Source organism: Triturus cristatus, chromosome 3_2 (genome assembly GCF_964204655.1).
Source record: "Triturus cristatus chromosome 3_2, aTriCri1.1, whole genome shotgun sequence".
Lineage (NCBI taxonomy): Eukaryota > Metazoa > Chordata > Amphibia > Caudata > Salamandridae > Triturus > Triturus cristatus.
In genome coordinates, this window is record NC_140584.1 from 499,738,539 (window position 1) to 499,757,964 (window position 19,426).

The 19,426-nt window shown below is 43.7% G+C and overlaps 1 protein-coding gene across 3 annotated transcripts in view; it reads right to left on the reverse strand.

The window, feature by feature from the left end:
- IRAG1 (inositol 1,4,5-triphosphate receptor associated 1) overlaps window positions 1-19,426 on the reverse strand; it is an 857,666-nt gene that overhangs the window by 525,315 nt on the left and 312,925 nt on the right. The window contains exons 3-4 of one of the 3 annotated variants that reach the window (XM_085648179.1): window positions 16,124-16,260; window positions 6,336-6,473 (exon numbers count right to left, since the gene is read on the reverse strand). The gene's annotated coding sequence lies outside the window, so the exon portion shown is untranslated. Of the gene's footprint in view, window positions 1-6,335; window positions 6,474-16,123; window positions 16,261-19,426 lie in introns of those variants that run through there. The other 2 variants (XM_085648178.1, XM_085648180.1) reach the window with 2 other exon arrangements.

Sequence of the window (19,426 nt, forward strand, 5' to 3'; positions counted from 1 at the left end):
TTCCTTCTGAGAGCAAACAGCTATGTCTGAGGTGGGCGCCCTGAGACATAGGGAGCCAGTCCTGGGAGGTGGCGGTCCCCAGCGCCATCAATGGCTCTATGAGGGGGGACGCGCACACCCTCTTTTTTTTTTACTTAGGGCCGGCCCCAGGGAGGTGGTGGTCCCTGGGGCCGAAAATGGCCCAAGATGCCCCTCTCCTTCCCTTTACATAAAAGCATTTCACCCCGGGGTGCTGCTGGCCTCCATGGCACTTTATCTGTAAGGAGGGGGTCAGCGTGGCCCCCCTCTTATTTTATGATGAAGCCCGGGAAGATATCACCCAACGGAGTAGTGAAGACCTCAGAGCAGGGTTATGATTTTCCCCTTTTCAGTAAGAATGCTAGCTGTGAGATAGGGGATTATTTCATGATCATGAACATCCTGCAGTGACAGTTACACTGCCAAGCACTATTTGCAGATGTCTTATTTTAAAACTATGCAATATTCTACTAAACAGCAAACAAATCAACTTTTTCATGTCTTTCCTGCAATGAGACTAGCTAGTATTAATTTCCATATCAGGTTGTTGCAAAACATTACAGAACTCAGAGCAACAAAATAATGGTTTTAGCATTACAAGGTGCAACTGTCTTTTGGTACTATTTGTCTGGCAGATGATGGGCAACCTGGGCTTTAGAATGTTTTTTTGTGCCGCATTTTCTGTCATTTCTCTTTACACACAATGAGCACTTCCAGCATAGTACTAGTAATGATGGAATTATTTTAATAAGTGGGCTTTACCAAAGAACATCTCACTAATCAAAGAGCTTTCTTTATACCTGGATTAATGTTTCGAATATACCAATAGTTAGGCATAAGTCAAATCCATACTTCTGTACATCACTCTCTGAAAATCTGTTAAGGAAAGTAGTACAATTTGATTGGAAGGGTTAGGATCGCAAGTGCCACCAGAAACTCGGTGTCACATTCAGGACTCCACTGTATATTCGCTTGTTTGCCAGTCCTCATAATACTGGAAATGGCCTGAGAACACTGTTACGATCAAAAGATGACAAAAAAACGATATCATACTATACTATGAGTTAGATCAACTTCTCTATTGACTTCCGAAAAATCAATGCCCTTGCCCAATTTGGACCTATGCCATAAGGTAGGATAGAGTAGAAGACAGGTGTAAGACAAGCTAAGTATATGGCTGACGTAGACCTCACCACTGATGACTGGCAAATACCTCTGGCCCCTGTCTACAAATAGAAGACATAAATTAGCAATGGTAAGAGAGTTGAATGGACTCTTCTCAAAAGACATCCTTTCTAAAAATCAAACATCAATGAGTCCAAACTTCATGTGATAGATCATTTATAGCAAATGCAAGTGGTTTAAGGCAAATGGCTGTAAATGAATATGATCCCACCAGGAAAATTACCCTGATTAGCATCTAAAGAAGATCAAATTGATTCATCAATTTGATCTTCTTTAAGCACACCAGGAAAGATTCCCCAATTAGCGCGCTATTGTGTATAGAAGATCAAAATGATACATCAGTTTGATCTTCTTTAGACACGAGCAAACTAATTGAGAAACTTTTCATGGTGCTTTAATAATCTTTTAAAACCATTTGACAAGCATCACAGGGAGGACATACCTTGTTGCTCTATTTGTTATATCGGCCCAAGAAGTTTGGAAAGGTGGCTGTGTACCATATAGACTCATCACTTTTCACACTGCATTGATAGCCTACAGTTTAGGGTGAATCGTTGTCACTGTCCTGATGAAGACCCCACTGAAGTGATTTATTTAGGGTTTGAAACATTTACAACATATAGGGCCTCATGTAGGTCGCCAAATACCGGTCGGTAACGGCCGATTTTCGGTAAATATGCCGTTACCGACCGGTATTTAGACAAGTGAGATGTAGGAGTCCAAAAACAACTTTTCGGTAAATATGAAGCGGTAAATACCGAATCATAATTACCGAATCCAAAAATACCGATTCATATTTACCGAATACATATTTACCGATTCGGTAAATATGAAGTGGTAAATATGAAGTGGTAAAACGGAAAATGACATGTAGGAACCATCGGTAATTAAGAGATCTATGAAAATCGGTAATTAAGAGTCGGTAATTAACACGGATTGAAAGCAGGTGGTAACCATCAACAGTGCATATAAGCAATCCCAAAATGCAACAGCGTGGACAACATGGCCGCTCTGTATGTCATTGCAAGGCGCCTACGTCTACAGGCAGCAGGTCTGAGGATATGGAGACGGGAGGAACAAATCTACAGACAGCGCATCACACTCTTCCAACTGACTGATGCAGAGATACATGAAAGGTACAGGCTACACCCCCAAACCATCATGGACCTGATAAGGGACCTGCACCCACTCCTGGACCAGCCAACTAGAAGGGCGCATGCCATACCACCACATGTGCAGGTGCTCTGCAGCCTACATCTACTGGCATCCGGCAGTTATCAGGTGGTGATAGCTGCGGTGGGTGGTGTATCCCAGAGTTGCCTGTCCCGTTTCTTCAGGAAGTTCCTGGATGCCATGATGCAGAGAATGCACCACTACATCAGCTTCCCAAACACACAGGCTGAACTGCAGAAAACTAAAACTGACTTTTATCACATGGCACAGTTCCCCCATGTCATTGGCTGTATTGATGGCACACACATCCCAATCTGCCCACCAGCTGACACTGAGCACATCTACAGGAACAGAAAGTCCACCCACTCCATCAATGTGCAGGTGATCTGTGATGCAGGGAACATCATCACTGATATTGTCGCGAAGTTTCCTGGGAGCACCCACGACTCTTACATCTTCCAGAACAGTGGGATCTACACACGACTGAGTGCCGGAGAATTTGGAGAGGGATACCTGCTAGGTAAGTAACAGTGACGCCCCTTGAAACCTGCAAATCATAGTGTATAGAGGCATGTGACTGATGTTTCCCTTTTACTCACCTAGGCGACAGTGCATATGCCTGCCGGTCATTCATCCTCACTCCCTACCTACACCCATCAACCCAGAGTGAGAGACGATATAACGTGGCACACAAATCTACACGCAACGTGGTGGAGCGCACGTTTGGACTACTGAAAAGCAGGTTCCGCTGCCTCCACAAGAGCGGAGGCGCACGCCAGTACACACCCATCAACTGCTGCAAGGTCATTGCCACTTGTGCAATGCTGCACAACCTTGCCACGAAGAAAGGTACAGATGTGGAACTAACACATTTTGAGGACAACGAGGATGAGTCAGGCCAGCCAGAGGGCAACGCAGCTAGAGTGCCAACTGCAATAGATGGGAGAGAGAGACGGGCAGTGATCACATGCAACTATTTCTGAGTAAGTAAGGGGACACAGCCAGTTGTGGTATGTAATGACGTAGTTTTAATGCGGCACTACGCCATGAACACAAGATCAAGCCAATCTGGCAACATAGCATATATACAAGGAGTAAGTCCAGGGTTACGTCACCCATTGGGTAGTGGCCACGCAGGGCTGCATCAATGTTTGCGCATACGCGCTGCAGTGTTGGATGGCACGGCTTGAGCATCCTCACTAGAGCCAACCCCAAGCCGCCTGCTGCTCCTGCGTCCTTCTGGAACAGGGGGTGTGATGCTGCTCCGGCTGCTGGTGTCGATGCTCTCCGCAGCATCCCCTGCAGCAGTTGTCGCCGCCTGACTAGTTAATAGCACCTCTAGTGCACTTGTCACCTGCACCATCCCCCGAGACACGTCGCTGCAGCAGTGTGTCAGGCCCTCCTGCATCGACACAGAGCGCCGGCAGAGTAGAGAAGTGGCAGTTGCCAGACGGTTGAGTGCCCTGGTGGTAGTGTCCCTCCTCTGCCGTTCCCGGCGCCGTGCATCTATGTCAGCATCTAATTTGCTGCACAACTGCTGGATTGAGTGGGACATGTCCCGAATGCCCGCTGCCATAGCGCTGATGTTATTGTCCATGTTGACTAATGTAGATTTCATGACCCGCATGTGCCTCTGGACTGACATGACTGCCTTTGTTTGCAGGCGCTGTTGTTTTAACATTTGGCCCTCGAGCCCCGAGAAGACACCATGGCTGTCAATGGTTGCTGGTGGACTCTGGACACGCGACCTGCGGCGCCCTCTTGCTCCCGTCTGTGCTGCCTGTGAGGTGTAGGGCACAGTGGCATGGCTCCCATCCTGGGGCATGGTGATTTGTTCAGGGCCCCTGCTGTCGTCAGACGAGGTGTCTGAGGCTCGCAGCCTGGCTGCAGGACGCCTCCTCATTCTCACACCTGCAGGCGGTGATGTGGCCGGTGACTCAAACATGAGTGGCGATGCTGGCTCTGGGTGAGGTGATGCTGGCTCTGGGTGAGGTGATGCTGGCTCTGGGTGAGGTGATGCTGGCTCTGGGTGCGGTGATGCTGGCTCTGGGTGAGGCGAGGCTGCCTGTGTTGGTGGTGCGGCTGCCTGTGGCCCTGCTCCCTGGGCTGAACTTGTGCTGGCCAGAGGTGATCTTTGTGGCCGGTGTGCCCTCTCTCCTGCAGCATGACCTGTCCTGCGTGATGTCACATCTGTGGACAGAAATGCAACATCGGCTCAGTGTCCCCGAAGGGCTGCATTGCAAGCATCACAATAAATCATTTCACATTCCAAAATGTCCTCTGCCTCCTTGTGCCTCATGTGTGTGACATGCCTTGTTGCCCTGTGCCATTAACTTCATGGTTGGTGTTTCCCTGACTACATCTCCCAGAATGCATTGCCTGTCTGCACTAACACATGTGGACTGGAGTGGGATTCTCCTTTCACAATGGGGGATGTGGGATAGGGGTAGGGGGGGCTACATTGCTGTGCATTCGTCTTACCTTGTTGGGTGGCGGCTCTGGCAGAGCTGTCAGCATCCCCAAGACCCACGACGCTCTCTTGCTCGATTGTGGCCCCCACCAGCTCCTCCAGTTCGGTGAGGGCAGGTGCCCTGTTGGTTCCACCTCCAGTCTGGCTGGCCTCCTTCTGGATGTCCCCCATCTTCCTCTTGGTTACAATCCTCAGGTCATACCAGCGCTTTCTGAGGACCTCTATGTCCCTGTGGGTCACTCCCACAGCATTGACCTGCGCCTGGATGGCCAGCCAAATGTTGCGCTTTTCAGCTTCAGGAACTTGCAGGGATTGCCTCCCAAACATCTTCTGGTGCTGCTTCACCACCTCCTCCACCAGCACCTGGAGTTCCTTGGGGCTGAATTTCAGCTTCCTCCTCCTTTCCCCTCCATCTCTCTGTGTCCTCTGGCTGGACATGATGTTATTTTTGCTGCACGAACAGGCACTGGCTCCCTGCCTCTCCTCTGCACTCCAAGCCTCTCCAGGGTCTGTTAATTATGTGCACCTGCCTGGGTGTGGCCACTTCCTGGTTGGGTGGGGTGTGGTTGCACAGGATTGGCTATTTCCTCAAGTCATGTGATCTTATTTACCGATTGGGTAAATACCGAATCGGTATTTTACGATTCGGTAAATACCACCTCGGTATTTTCTGATTCGGTAAATACCACCTCGGTATTTACCGAATCGGTGATTTCCGATTCTTGATTACCGAACGTTACCGATTCGGTAATTGTTACCGAATTTTTACCTACATATAACTTACCGATTCTTAAATACCGATTCGGTACGGCTCGGTATTTAAGAAGTGGTAACTGGTATGCTACCTACATGAGGCCCATAATGTTTGTACTGCTTTTTTGGATCTAGGACCAACAGGGTGGAAATTTACATTTGAAGCTCCCCTCCCCTTAGTTGATCTCAAAATTTCTGTAGACAATTTTTTATCTTTACCTGTATTTGAGTTGTTTTGTCTATTTTTGTTCTGCTTGTACACAACTGATGGGCACTGTGCCTTCAATATGAGCCTTTTTATGTGCACCTCGTAAACTGTGGCTTACGCTGTTTTACGCTTGCCAGTATCACCACGTGCATTTGCTATAAATGACTTTCTGGGGCAGCTGGCAACCTCTGAAAATGGTGGAGTGGGTAAAGTGCCTCACTGCTTCCAAAAAAACAAAATAAAACATCTGCTCCCTCCAAAAGCCCACAATTAAACACCTCATCCTTCCAAAATCCCAAAATAAAACACTCCCTCCCTCCAAAGCCCCCCTACGCATGCATCTTTATGGGTGAAGTGGAGAAATATTGGTTGTGGGATGAAAGATTTTCTGACTATACATCACATGTCATATATTGGGGTCGCTACACAGATTACATTCCTTGCATATGGCAAAGACCCCAAGAAAGACTAGAGCTTTTTCTACATGAAATTAACATCAACAAATGGAACATTCAGATGACATCTCACCTCTCCAAATCTGAAAGTGATTTCCTGGATCTCACCATTTACACTTGACTTGAGATGGTAACCTACACACCAAACTTTTCCATAAACCAACAGCTGCAAATTCGATGTTGAGGGCAGATAGCTGTCATCCACCTAAAGCTGTTGAAAATATCCCAAGAGGTGAATTCCAGAGAATGAGAAGAAATTGTAGTGACACTAAAATATATAGAGACAATGCCATAAATTTGATTGACAGATTGGAACAACAAGGCTACCCATGAGTACAATTGGAAAGGGCAGCACAGGATTGTGAGAAAATCCCACGATAACACCTGCTTCAACCTAAGAGACCGCCCGAGGATTCTGATAATACACAAACAAACAGGTTTCTGACCGACTATCATAAAGGCCACCATTCGATTAAAAAAACATTTAAGAAACACTACTTACAGGCACAGAAAACTTCTATTAAGGATCAAATATCAGAATTCCCTCAAATAGGCTTTAGACAAGCTAAAAACTTACCACAAATCCTTTGCAAATCAGAATTCATTGACAGGAGAAACAAAACAAGACCTAATTTTCTGGTGAAACCGGTTGGATTTTACACGTGCCACACATCAACAAGTAGACTCAGGTTACTGTTCCTGCACAGCCTACACTGAAAATACGAGACTAGATAAACTGCAACTCTTGTTTTGTAATCTACATCATCATATGCCCCTGCAATAAACTATATGTAGGAAGTACCATCAGACTGCTCAAAACCAGGATTTTGGAAGACTACAAAAACATAAACAAAGTGGAGGCCGGTCCTCCCCTCACCAAACATTATCACAAATATCATGAACATCAAAAAACCTTCATGTTTTTGGGCTTAGAACACATCAGAACCAACACAAAAGGTCGGAAACCGTGAATAAGGATTGAGACAATGAGAAAGCAAACTTATCTTAAAACTTTAAACTGTGGACAAAAGACTAAACAAAGATGTAGAAATGCTTTATTGGCTAAATCGAATATAGCTCTACTCTCTTTAGTATCCTTGTCCTGAACCATGTACTGTAACAACATGTATGATCAATTTCTTTCTCCTTCTTAATATCACCACAGATGTGCAGTGCTGTCTTGTTCTTCACAGTGATATTACATCCTTCTTATACAGTATGACTATGTCCGAGTAGGACCGGTTTTGACATTTGGGTCCTGATCTATCTTGGAGGCCGACTATACATTGCCTATCCCTTTATTATGTCCTTCCTTACTGGACATTTATAATTCTCATCTTGTGACTTTAGATCTGCCAGTTACCACTCTTTTTGGTCTTTTTTCTACCAATCCCTCTACCCTTTCTGGCTTTATTACTCGTGAATAGACTTCTTTCGTTCTGCTTGGTTTGATGGTTTCAATTATTTTACTTATTTAATTTGATACTCTATCGCTCTTTCCATTTGTCATACTGCATATTGTCAGTTTCCATTTTCATCATGTTCACTTTTATCCCCACCAATCCTTTCTTATGCCTTTTTTGTGTTAACCCACTCCCTAGTACCTATTTTCCTTTTACTGGACCTACATAATTGGCCTAATCATATTTGTCTGCGATTGTCTCCTTAATCATGTACTTTATATTAGGTTTCCTTTATTCTATTTTTGTGTTTGCCCATTTCCTAGTGTTTATATTTGGTCCATCAGCCCTTCATAAATGCCGAATCATATTCTATGTGATCCTCTTTTACTTTTTCTTCACTTATCATTATTTTTACCTTTACCTTTTATTTTATTTTGTTCTAATTAAATGCTTATTTGCCTAATTTTCTTTGGGAATCAGTAGGATTGTGCTGCTCTTACTATTCTTTTTGTCCGCCTGATTTAGTGGTCACCTAACCATCTTCAAGATGGCCAATTCATTTTCTTATTTCGCAGGCCATTTGTTTAGGTCACGTGATTTTCTGCAACTGTTGACGGATTGTCTTGCGCCTTTATTTTCAAGAGCCCAACTCTGCAGTTGCTATTGAATTTCATGTGACCACGACTTATATGAGTGTTCCCATATTAGGGATTAATCTTTTTTCTGTATATCCCGATGTGCTAGTTTTTTTCAATACATTTGTCTTTTGATTATGTCCTTGACCCATATGGTTTGGTTCTTACCATTACGGTGTGTTTACTGTCGTTTGACCTCATTTTTGGATATCATGCCTACTATTCTGCAATCTTTCAGGTTTTGATTGTGTTGCTGACCTATAAGGTCTTTTCCTATCATTACAGTTTGTTTTTTATTGCCTGGCCACATTCTTTGGACACAATATCTATCATTCTGCACTTCCACTTGTGCCCCTTGCTGCTAAGACGGTTGATTGCTCATGTTTTTGCCATCCTTCTCTCCCACTTTCCTTTGCCTGGCTTTCTCTCAGAAGAAGTGACTTTGAGATATATGGTGAGTGCCTACTTCATTACCATGCCCTTTTAAAATTATCACTCACACCTTTTTTCTGGATTGCTTCTTTTGAAATCATCAGCAGTTCCTGTCTTTAAATCGGACAGGAGTGGTTTTATATATGGAGCTTAACACTATCTCTATTGTAGATGTCCCTTGCACATGGGAGTCTATCATAGATATACATATGCATGATAATCTTGAACTTAATAGTAACCGCTTTGAATATTATTTACACGAATAGTAGCTATGAATTCACTTTGCATGCTAGTCCACCAGAAAGCATTTCTAGCCGTGAATTTATTTGACCATTTCTGTCATTGATACATACATCACATCTATAAAAAAAATCATTGTTATCATAGTTGCAATGCACTAATGTAACACTAGCCTACCATTTCTGACACTTATACATATATCACATTTACAGAAAATCTTTGTTATCATTGATGCAATTAATTGTTGGAATAATCTATGTGTGTCATATTATTCATGTTCATAACATACAATATTTTTCCATTTCTTTTTAATTTTTTAATTTCATTGTTTCTCATTGTTTCTCCTTTTCTTCCCCTGCTCCTCCGTCTGTAGCATGTTCCCCCCCCCTGACTTTGGTATGTCCTTTCTTCTATTTCTTTGGCTCTCTTTTTTTTCTTTTTCTTCCCTTCCCTTCCCATTTTTTCGTTTTCTTTTTCTTCCCTCTTTTCTCCTGCAACATGTTCTACTCCTGATCTGGGGAATCACCCCTTCTTACCTTGCTTTGTACCTCCTGTGTTCCCTCTATGTCTCTTCTTTTATGATTTACCATGGCTTCCTTGTCCTTTATGGCCTCTGCTGAAGTTTGTTTTTCACGTCAAGGTCGATTTATGTAATGTAATGTGTTTGCCTTATACATTATGAAACAATTATGTTATCCCTCAGCCTTGAGAAAGCCCTTGGCAGGATGGCCAGATGGGTGTAACACGTGTCAGCTGTTCATTCATTATACTTTTTCATCTTGTGTTCCCGTACATCAATTAAATGAGGAACCATTAATATACTGACGCTGCAATTTGGAGAATTTATTCTAGGAACTATTAAATAAACTGCAGGAGCTGCCCTCTCTCTGACAATCATTCTCTATATTGCTGGACTTTGGGGTGTAATCAACGGATAGGCTTGCCTGCATTACTTCAAAGGGTCTTGTCCAGTTTTACATGAGACCCCTACAGCTGTACACCCCTATCTTTCTATTAACCATAATAAAACAACCCCTTCCTTCACCTGAAATTAAACTACACTAACATTTTAAATGAATAACATTTAAATAAACAGTACTTACCAACTGACACACTTCCTCCTCGGTGAAACTACAGTCTGCTGTGGCGCTCCCCTGACCAATCAAGACACTGCTCTCATGATGTTAACCAGCATGAGAGAAGCCCCATGATTGGATGGAGTGGGCTGGTCTGATACTCCTTCAGGCCCTGGAGGCCTGCTCTTGTTCTCCACTCAACTGTCTAAAACAGCTTGGGTTTGAGAGCTGCAAAGTGTGCATGCCAGGCTGGCCACCACAAGACAGTCAGCCAAACTGGCATGGGCACTTTAGAGCATCTAGCCAGCCACTGCTGCAATCGTCTATGCTGCCAATCGGCAGCAGTGGACACGCCCGCATGTCTCTTAATTCAGGAGCACTGCGGTGCACACATCAGTAATAATAAAATGCCAATGAAATCATTTATTTCATTGCCATTTTATTTTTCCATGCGCAGCTCGCAGCAGGTGGGGAGGGGACGCTCCTCCACCCTCGTGGGAAAAACGCTGCTGATGATTTGTAATGCAAAGTTTTGACTCATCACTGGTTGATTTTGACAAAGCATAAGTTTGAGAGGATTCAATCTCTCTTAAAATTGAGAATGTGTGTACCTAAATAATTGCCGTAAGAACCACTGTAATTATACATTGTGTAGGCTACCCAGTTTCTGAGGAAAATATGGTGGCCCCATTGTGTTTTCTGTGGGTTCAAATAGACGAAAGCATTTCCCATCTCCTTTGTATTATACCAATTCATAGTTCTGTTTTTTGCCCTTCACAGTGCCTTTGTGTCATTTAAGCACCTAATGGATAACATTTTACCACAATACGGTGGCTCACCTTGACAACATTATTGTCTACAGTGCCAATTGGAACACTAATTTTCGCCATTTTAGGGATTGTTTTGAGCCTTAGAAAAGAAAACCCTGGTGGGTGTTCAGAAAGTCTGCTATTTAGTTTATGTCACCATAAAGAGAAAATTAAACCCTTAAGTGCCAAAGATTAAAGGGATCCACGATTTGGTATGTCCAAGAATAACAAGCATTTGCAATGTAATCAATCTCGCCTTTTGGACCTTATATGTATTTAGCTATGCAGCACATTAGGCTGGGTGCTGAAACATCTACTCCTCTTTAACATGTAGGGGAAGTAAGCACCAAACTGCGTGACACACCACATATGGGAAAACATTGAGAGCTCTGTCAGTGGTCATATCACTGAAAATACCAGATTTGAAAAAAATATTATTGTCTACGGGTGCTCGTGGAAGACAATTTCTATGGACTGGAATCTAGAGAATGCTAAAATGATTCTGATATTTTACTGACTTCTGCTGGTCATTTACTATCAAGAAAGTTAAACAGAGGCAGTTGCCAGAAAACATTTTTTTAATAAGAAAGTCCCTCAGCAAAAAGCAATTCTGGTATTTTACTGACCCCTGCTGGTCGTTTTCTTTCGAGACAGTTAAATAGAGGCAGTTGAACAGAAAAGAAAGTCCCTAAGCGGAAGCAGACAAGTCCTAGGGCTGATATCCAGAGCCCACAAAGTACATACACATATAAGTATAAACTAAACTATATACTAGAGATCTTGAATGCTCAACCTAAAAAGGTGTTGAGAGCTTTCCGGGAGTTATTTTGCTATTATTGGCAATTACCCTTCTCCAGCTTCTAAACTCAAATATTTAGAAATGCCCTGACTTAGTGGGGTTGTTGGATGAGTTGCAGAGTGGCAAAGCTGTTAGCATGAAGAAAAGCAGAGCAAAGGTGACGAAGAAGAGCAAAGAAGTGAAGATAAGAAGGAGAGGAGAGGAGAGGAGATGTGAGAAGAACATTGGAGGCAGGCAACAACAACACGTGAGAGACCAAGGCGTTGCTGAGTTCCCATATGCCATGCACTACTCTTAGAGTCATGGACATGGGCATGGGGGAATACTGGTGGCCAGGTCTGTTTAAACAGATTATGGTGATGTATTAGAATGGTTAAGGGAGTGCACAAAAAGTAAAAGTTGAGATTGAATAGATATCAGAAGAGCACAAGGCTGATGTTCTCTCCTGGAGAAGGAAACATGAACACATGTTTAATCAATCAAAAACCACAAAAGGGAAGAAGCTTTTTTGATGTGGTATTAAACAGCAATGCTCCCATTACTCCTCTTTTTGACCAAGACCAGGAACTGTGAAAAAAACTAACATTGACACTTGTCTTTTTATATTTACATCGATTATGAAGACTCCTTGATGGATCGTGGCTTATCTTCCAAAACAGCCCAACTAGTCCGAAGAAGAGAAAGCTTGGGAAATTGGCCACAAAGTACCACAGCTTTTTGGGATTTTATGGATTTCCTAATAAACTCAATTTTGTACCTGCATTTTCATGTTGTGGCTTCTGTCCCACGTTACAATGGCTTTTTTAAAATTCTGGAAGCCATACATGGTGATTGGTAAAAACTGTATGTATTTTGTAATTAATCAAATCACATTGTTCTATCAGGAATAATAAAAGTAAATGTTTATATGGTGTTGGTGTGCTTCAAACCTGTTCAAAGTAATTTGTTTCATAAAAATGTTTAATTGTGAGTAAAATTGCTGATATGGTGGTATTGGATCTCTCGATGTGCAAAAGCAAGAATGCTAATGTCACTTGGCCTAACATATCTTCATTCATTTGTGAGTTTAGGCATTAAATAATTCATTGTGCATGCACTCTCACTCTGTCTTACACTAGTGGACCATTCATCCATCCACTCACTCATTCTTGAGTTTACCCACTCACTCATCCACAATAAAACTGACATGCAAACTCAAAAAGAAATGCAAGATCCATTAAAAATAATAATAAAAAGAGGAAAAAGAAAGAAAAATCCTGCCACCTACATCTCTCAGGCATATGTTTGCAAAAAGCAGCAAGTGAAAAGGAAACATAACAGTGGTTGTCCGTCTTGGCATGGTATTGTTCATTGTGTACACACATTCTAATAACAGTCTACCCTTAAATGCACACTGATTTTAACATATGCTTTTTCACAATAAATATGTCAGCCCTACTACCCTTGTCGTAATTTTTTATAATAAACAGATCACACCTCTGGCAACTGACATAACACCTCCCAACAAATCAATCAGGCCTATCACTTCTACTATAGGGTTGTCAACATATTCAACTCAATCTTCCTGTATTGAGCATATGCTTTCCCAGAAGGCAAACATCAGGCATAAAATGACAAATATTTACAAAATTACAGTTAGCAAAACAATATACAATCCCTTCTATGGTGCCCAACAATGACTATCACACTGCAACACTTCTAAACCATGATTTTCAGAGGGGGTATTCAACACATTGTATTATGGATGAAGAACCTCCATAAAGAAAAAAAACAATTTTGACGAGGACCTACGAGTCATGATTTCTGCTGATTGTTAAAATACACTTAAGATGTGTTTGTTGCCTCTCTTCTTTTTGTTATTTTTTTACGTATGGTCAATGAGCAAATGGCCATTTGAGGTGGGCAATGTGGGTGTACTGATACCATGATTACTCCAGGTGGTGGGGTATTGGGGTTCCCTGGCTGATTTGGTGTGTACAATATTGTATTACCCACAGAGCTTTTCCATAAATGGCTACTATGGAAAGAGTCAAGAACTGCACACAAATGTGGCTAATGGTTCACTGTGCTTGCTCATCCTAACCCGATGTCTGAGGAATCTGTACATTATTTATAATCTACTGTTGTAAGACTTTCGTCTTCAAAAGAAATTATTTTTTCATTAATAGACTTTTATTTCTCATAAGTCTTGTGAAAGGGGGTAATGTTGGTGCAAATTTTGTTTTGCACTGGACGGTTACCTGAAAGTTACTCAAAGCAGGGCTCTGCATTGCTTTGTATTACTTTGAGTCGGGGATGTGTTCTATGGGTGGGACATAGGTGCTCCCATGCAACCACCCATGGTTTTTGATGGAAAGTCCTATACTACTCATAATAGCAAACAGGTTTTTGCACCAAAAAAGAACGCCTTTTTGAGAGTGGCATTAACTTGGACAACTGCTTTTATTTCTACAATCTTTTCTAACTTTGTATGTGTGTTGCACTGTTCAGCACACATCGAAAGTGGGAACAGTTTCAGAGTTTGCCTAGGCATAGTATTTTGTACTGGAAGGGTAGCCTTTCTGTACAAAACCTATCCTAGACATCACACAGATACCTGTCAGCTATGATGTAAAGGTGGGTGCTTGGCACTAGGCAGCCTAATTGTGTGCAAAGCGCTAGAAAATGAACAGTACACAGCTATATCTTGGTAGATATGGTGCCTTCCTGCTCTCTCCCTCTTACACAAAGCAGCACAGCAACTTTGGTTGCTGAATTCTGATGCATGACATCTTTGTAAATCTGCCCGCTCCTAAATCTTTAACAACCTAATTGCGTCAAAAATATCAACTTCATCTTGTGGACAATAACAATATCTGATAGTGGTTATTCGAGTAAGAAATATGTGACGCTTGGTTCAATTGGCAGATCACTCAGACATTGGTCATGATTAATTGATGAATTTATTCAGATTCTACAGTTGTTTACCAACAGGGGCAGGGTTATAAAGATTGCACTGGTTTCAGTTTGCCCCAACCGTCCCAGTTTTCCCAGATTGCACTCCGGCGACCTTAATGTGAAAGTAAAATTGTGTCCGCACTAGTGTAATTAAGGGAATGTTATGAAATCTTCTGTGTCTAAAACGTTCATATGCCTTTCGTGAACTAAAAATCTTAGGGGCATATCAGCAACAACCGGTGATAATTATCGCTAAGCGCACTTAGCGCTAGGATTATTATCGCCGGCTAACGTGGATTTTTATCGCTGGGATAGCGTGCTATTAGCAACGCTTATCTCAAAAGCGATAAAAATCCTAGCGCTAACTGCCAAACGTGAGATTATTGCTGGAAACCTAGCGATAATCTCACGAAGTTTGGCATTAGCTTGATGATAGGGCCTCACATACTTAGCCATGATATCCACCTTCCATAGGATATCATGGCTAAGTCAGTCCTGAAGCAGGTGTAAGGAAAAGTGTTATTGCTACTTTTCTTGCCGCTATGCTTCATAGCGTGGGGCTTGATGATAGGAGAAATGTCGCTTAGCGACATTTCTCCAGTCATGTCAGGTCAGGAACGCCCACTTTACATCTCATTAGCGATGCAAAGCTGGGCGTTAAGAATCCGGGCGCTAATGCAAGGTTTCATGCGATAGCGTGATCTTGCTAATTAGGCAATAAAATTATCACCACTTTTCGCCCGGAAACGGACGCAAAAGCGGCGATAATTTTATATCGCCTCGTTGCTGATATGCGCCTTAGGGGCATATTATCAAGCACAGCATTAAAATTATCGCCGCTAAAGCGGCGATAATGGGCTTGGTAATATGCCGCAGAGAATTCCAATAGAAGCCCATGTTGACACCAGAACATGGGATTCTATGGGAATTCTCAAGGGCATATTATCAAGCCCATTATCGCCGCTTTAGCCGCAGTTTTCTGCCGCTAAAGCGGCGATAATTTTAACTCCTTTTCGTGATAATATGCCCCTTAGTTAGTGTCATTTTTTTGTTGCTCTAATTGCACGTATTAAATTTGACGACTCAGAGTATCACAAACATGTATCAGCCTGAGACAGAAGAATCGCAGAGTACATGCAACTTTACTTCACTTTTAAAATCTCATTCTTCGGCCTCAATAAACCATAACAACAGATGCTGCTTGCAGCCTTCCCACGCTAGACGATGCACAGTGAAAATAACCTTTGTTGTATTCTCTCTCACTGTGTTATTGTAAACTGAGTGCCTAAAATAGCGAGGTAAAAAGCGTTCCCTCAGGGCTGAGACTTAGTCAGAGGCGGATCTGAGGGCGAAAGGAAAGTGCTGTCTCTGAGAGGCTTAGCTCGCAGTCCCCAGGAAATGATGAGCTGGGAGCCGCTTTCCATAAAAGGAAGAAGCGCTCAGAAAAATGTGTCTAATAGAACCCTTTTTCTCTCGAAGGCCGCTATCAGAGCTGAAGCCTGGGCCCCAGCCGGCCGCGCGAGCACTTACCCCTCAGTCAGAGCGTCAGCTGGGTACCGCGTGCGGAGAGCACTGCGCGCGCCGGCGAGGCTGCTGCATGAAACCGCTTCTTCACTCCATGTTCCTGCTCAGTCTGTGAGCTCCCCACAAATCTTCTCTTCAGACCGCTAGAAGAATGTCAGAGAGAGAGAAAAAAAGTGAAAGCCTTAAAAATCACTCTTGGCAAGTTTATCCCTCTGGGTTCTATTTTTATCTATCTGAACTAGAAGTGCTTTGCAAAAATATGCTTTTCCCTCTGCTTGAGTGACAAAAAATGACAAAGGGCAGGCACTCGTTTCTTCCCACATTGTATGAGTGTGGCAGGGAGTACTTTCCACATATGTGACTCATGCATCGCTGTCTTTAGTCTGCGGAGACGTTTACATACTGTGCCGACGCCTCCCGTGTGGGCGGGAAATGGGGATCAGAAACCGGGGCTAGGACTAGAATTTAACAGATTTAAATCTATTGCGTACACAAACAAGGAGGGTAACCGTTGAGATGCTCTTGGGGAATGCATGAGTCTGAAATAGCATCTTAAAATGGGACCGCTAGATTCTATGGTGACTATAGCTCAGTTTTTGTACGGAAGATGTGCTCTGTGGTGAGCTGCTCGCCTTTGCTAAGTGCAACTTATAACGAGCACGTTACTTAGCTGTATCAATCGGGTTTCATCCTCTATATAGCATCCATTCTTTGTACCATTCCAATGAAACTACATGTAAAAGCAGCCAAGCAGCCCTCTAAATAGCTTCGAGTAATGTTCTGTGTGTTATGCAGGGGTGGACTTTCGCTTGGAAAAGTAACCTTTACTCGTTTCTTTTTCTGTATATAGTGTGCATCAGAGTATCATAGTTGTTTCATGGCGCATACATCAAACAAATGCAAAAGACACAGACCTCTGTAGTGGGGTGAATGTATGCAGGGCCGGACAGGGAACCAAAACCGGCCCTGGCAAAATGCTAGGCCGGCCCCCCCCCCCCCCCCCGGGGTGAGAGGGGGGGCTGACGAGCTGTTTGCCAGGGCTGGTTTCGGTCGATTTTGTTATAGGGGGCCGATATTGCCGACCACGTAACAAAAACGGACCCCCCATGGCCAAAAACCGGCCACCACCTTGGCGGCCCACCTGGGAAACGCCCGGTGGCCACTACGGCCAGTCCAGCCCTGAATATATGACATTGTTCTGCATTCTGTCCATCAATTCTTCTTTTTGCATTTGTCACCGGAGTGGGACTGAAATGCCAAGCCGTGGGTCCCGTGCTCTCCAGTGGCATACTGGAGTCAAACTTTCTGACTGATGAGTGGTGAAACCCCGAAACCGGTCCTAGGATGCTTGTTTCCAGTCCAAGGGAGACCTGGCCTGGCAGTTTGGGCTGGACTGTTCCCATTGGGCGCAGGGTCAAGACGGATTTGCATATGGCTGGGTTCAAACTGGAATGTGATGGGGAGCAAAAATACGATGGATTTAGTCCCAGATCTCTAAACTGGGGTGAATGTATGACATTGTCCTGCATTCTGTCCATCAATTGTTTTTTTTGCATACATCAAACAATAAGTAGAACATGGCATGGAATAACACCATAAATGATGCACAAGTACATTTCAACTACCTGAATGCATGCTTCGAGGAGGGTGGTATGTGGCTTAATGCCAGTCACATTTGTGGATTTGTTTCCTGACACGTGTCGAGCACAGCAATCTGGAATATACACAACTGCAGAGATCTACTGGGGACTCTCAAAAGGAACATGTTGGTATTTTATTTCAGAACTGCGGATATCACTGTTAACGCTACAGATTTTTTTTTACCATTTGAAAGCCTAGTTTTTCTCTCTAAGGGTTAGAACTTAATAATCATATTTTTTGTTATCAAAAAAAAATTGTCTGTTCAATTCTGAACCATTTGTAAATGGGTGAGCAGTGTAGCACAGATATCTAAGTAGGCAGACATGGAGCACTGCACTCAGGAACCAAGCACTTTTGGGCTGAAGAGATGCCTGTTCTTAGAGCTCAGGAAAGAGCTATGGGGCATATTATCAAGAAACGGCGTTAAAATTATCGCCGCTTTAGCGGCAGAAAACTGCCTCTAAAGCGGCGATAATGGGCTTGATAATATGCCGCAGAGAATTCCCATAGAAGCCCATGTTCTGGTGTCAACATGGGCTTCTATGGGAATTCTCCAGGGCATATTATCAAGCCCATTATCGCTGCTTTAGCGTCAGTGTTCTGCCGCTAAAGCGGCAATAATTTTAACGCCGTCCTTGATAATATGCCCCCAAGTTATTTGTGAGCAAGGAAGGAGTGCTCCGCAGAATACTCAAAGAGCTGCTGTGCAACCTCAGCTGGTGTTTGCTTGACAGCCAGTCTTAGAGATGTGAGGGGACATTATCTGAGTCTGCAGTATCTGATGGAGGAGCTAAATCCTCTTGGTACCTAGAAGCCTGCATGTCTACTGTTAGAAGGAAAGTGAGGGTCTGGCCCCGCAAGAGGAGACACTATCAAGGAGGAGAAGCCCAGCATGTCTCCGAGTGTGGAGCACCCCGAGAAAGTGAATGATAATAGAGAGTAAGGCGTGAGCAATTTGTCCTCTTTGTCTCTCTGTGTGGGTCCTACCTGATAATTGCCCCAAAGACTGTGTCAAACCTGGCATGGCCATATTTGTTGTGCATTGCAGGGCTCGAAAAATGTACTCGACCGCTCGCAAATGCGAGTGAATTTCTTGAAGGGGAGCCAGTTTTCAGGCCGACTTGACCGGCCTGGCGAGTGCTATCTGCCACTGCAGTACCAGGTGAAGGCTCTAGGGGGCAGCACGTATGACGGGAAAAGCACAGGCAATCAAGAGCACGCACCACCTAGCATAGCGGTGGTGGTGCGGTGCGTGGTGAAGGCTCTAGGGGGCAGCATGGTACGACGGGAAAATGCGGGAAAATCAGAGGCAATCAAGTGCACGCACCACCTAACATAGTGGTGGTGGTGTGGTGCGCGGCCTATCGTTTATGTGGGTCCAAGGCCGTCAATCTTGTAGCGCGAAAGCGCTACCAATGATGGCCCTGGACATCATTTTGGCCAGCCCCCGCGCTGTGCTGCTTAAAATGCAGCAGTGACACAGCACGCCACCACTCGCTCTCTTCACTGGAGTCGGGAGTGCAGGGCGATTTGGGTTGCAGTCTACACAGGAGAGGTGAGTCGCAGTTTTTTTCCATTACATATATATATTGTATATAGTTTTGTTGGTGACTTTTCCACTAATTGGAGGATCGAAATTGAATTAGTGTCTTAGAATGGAAATGGAAA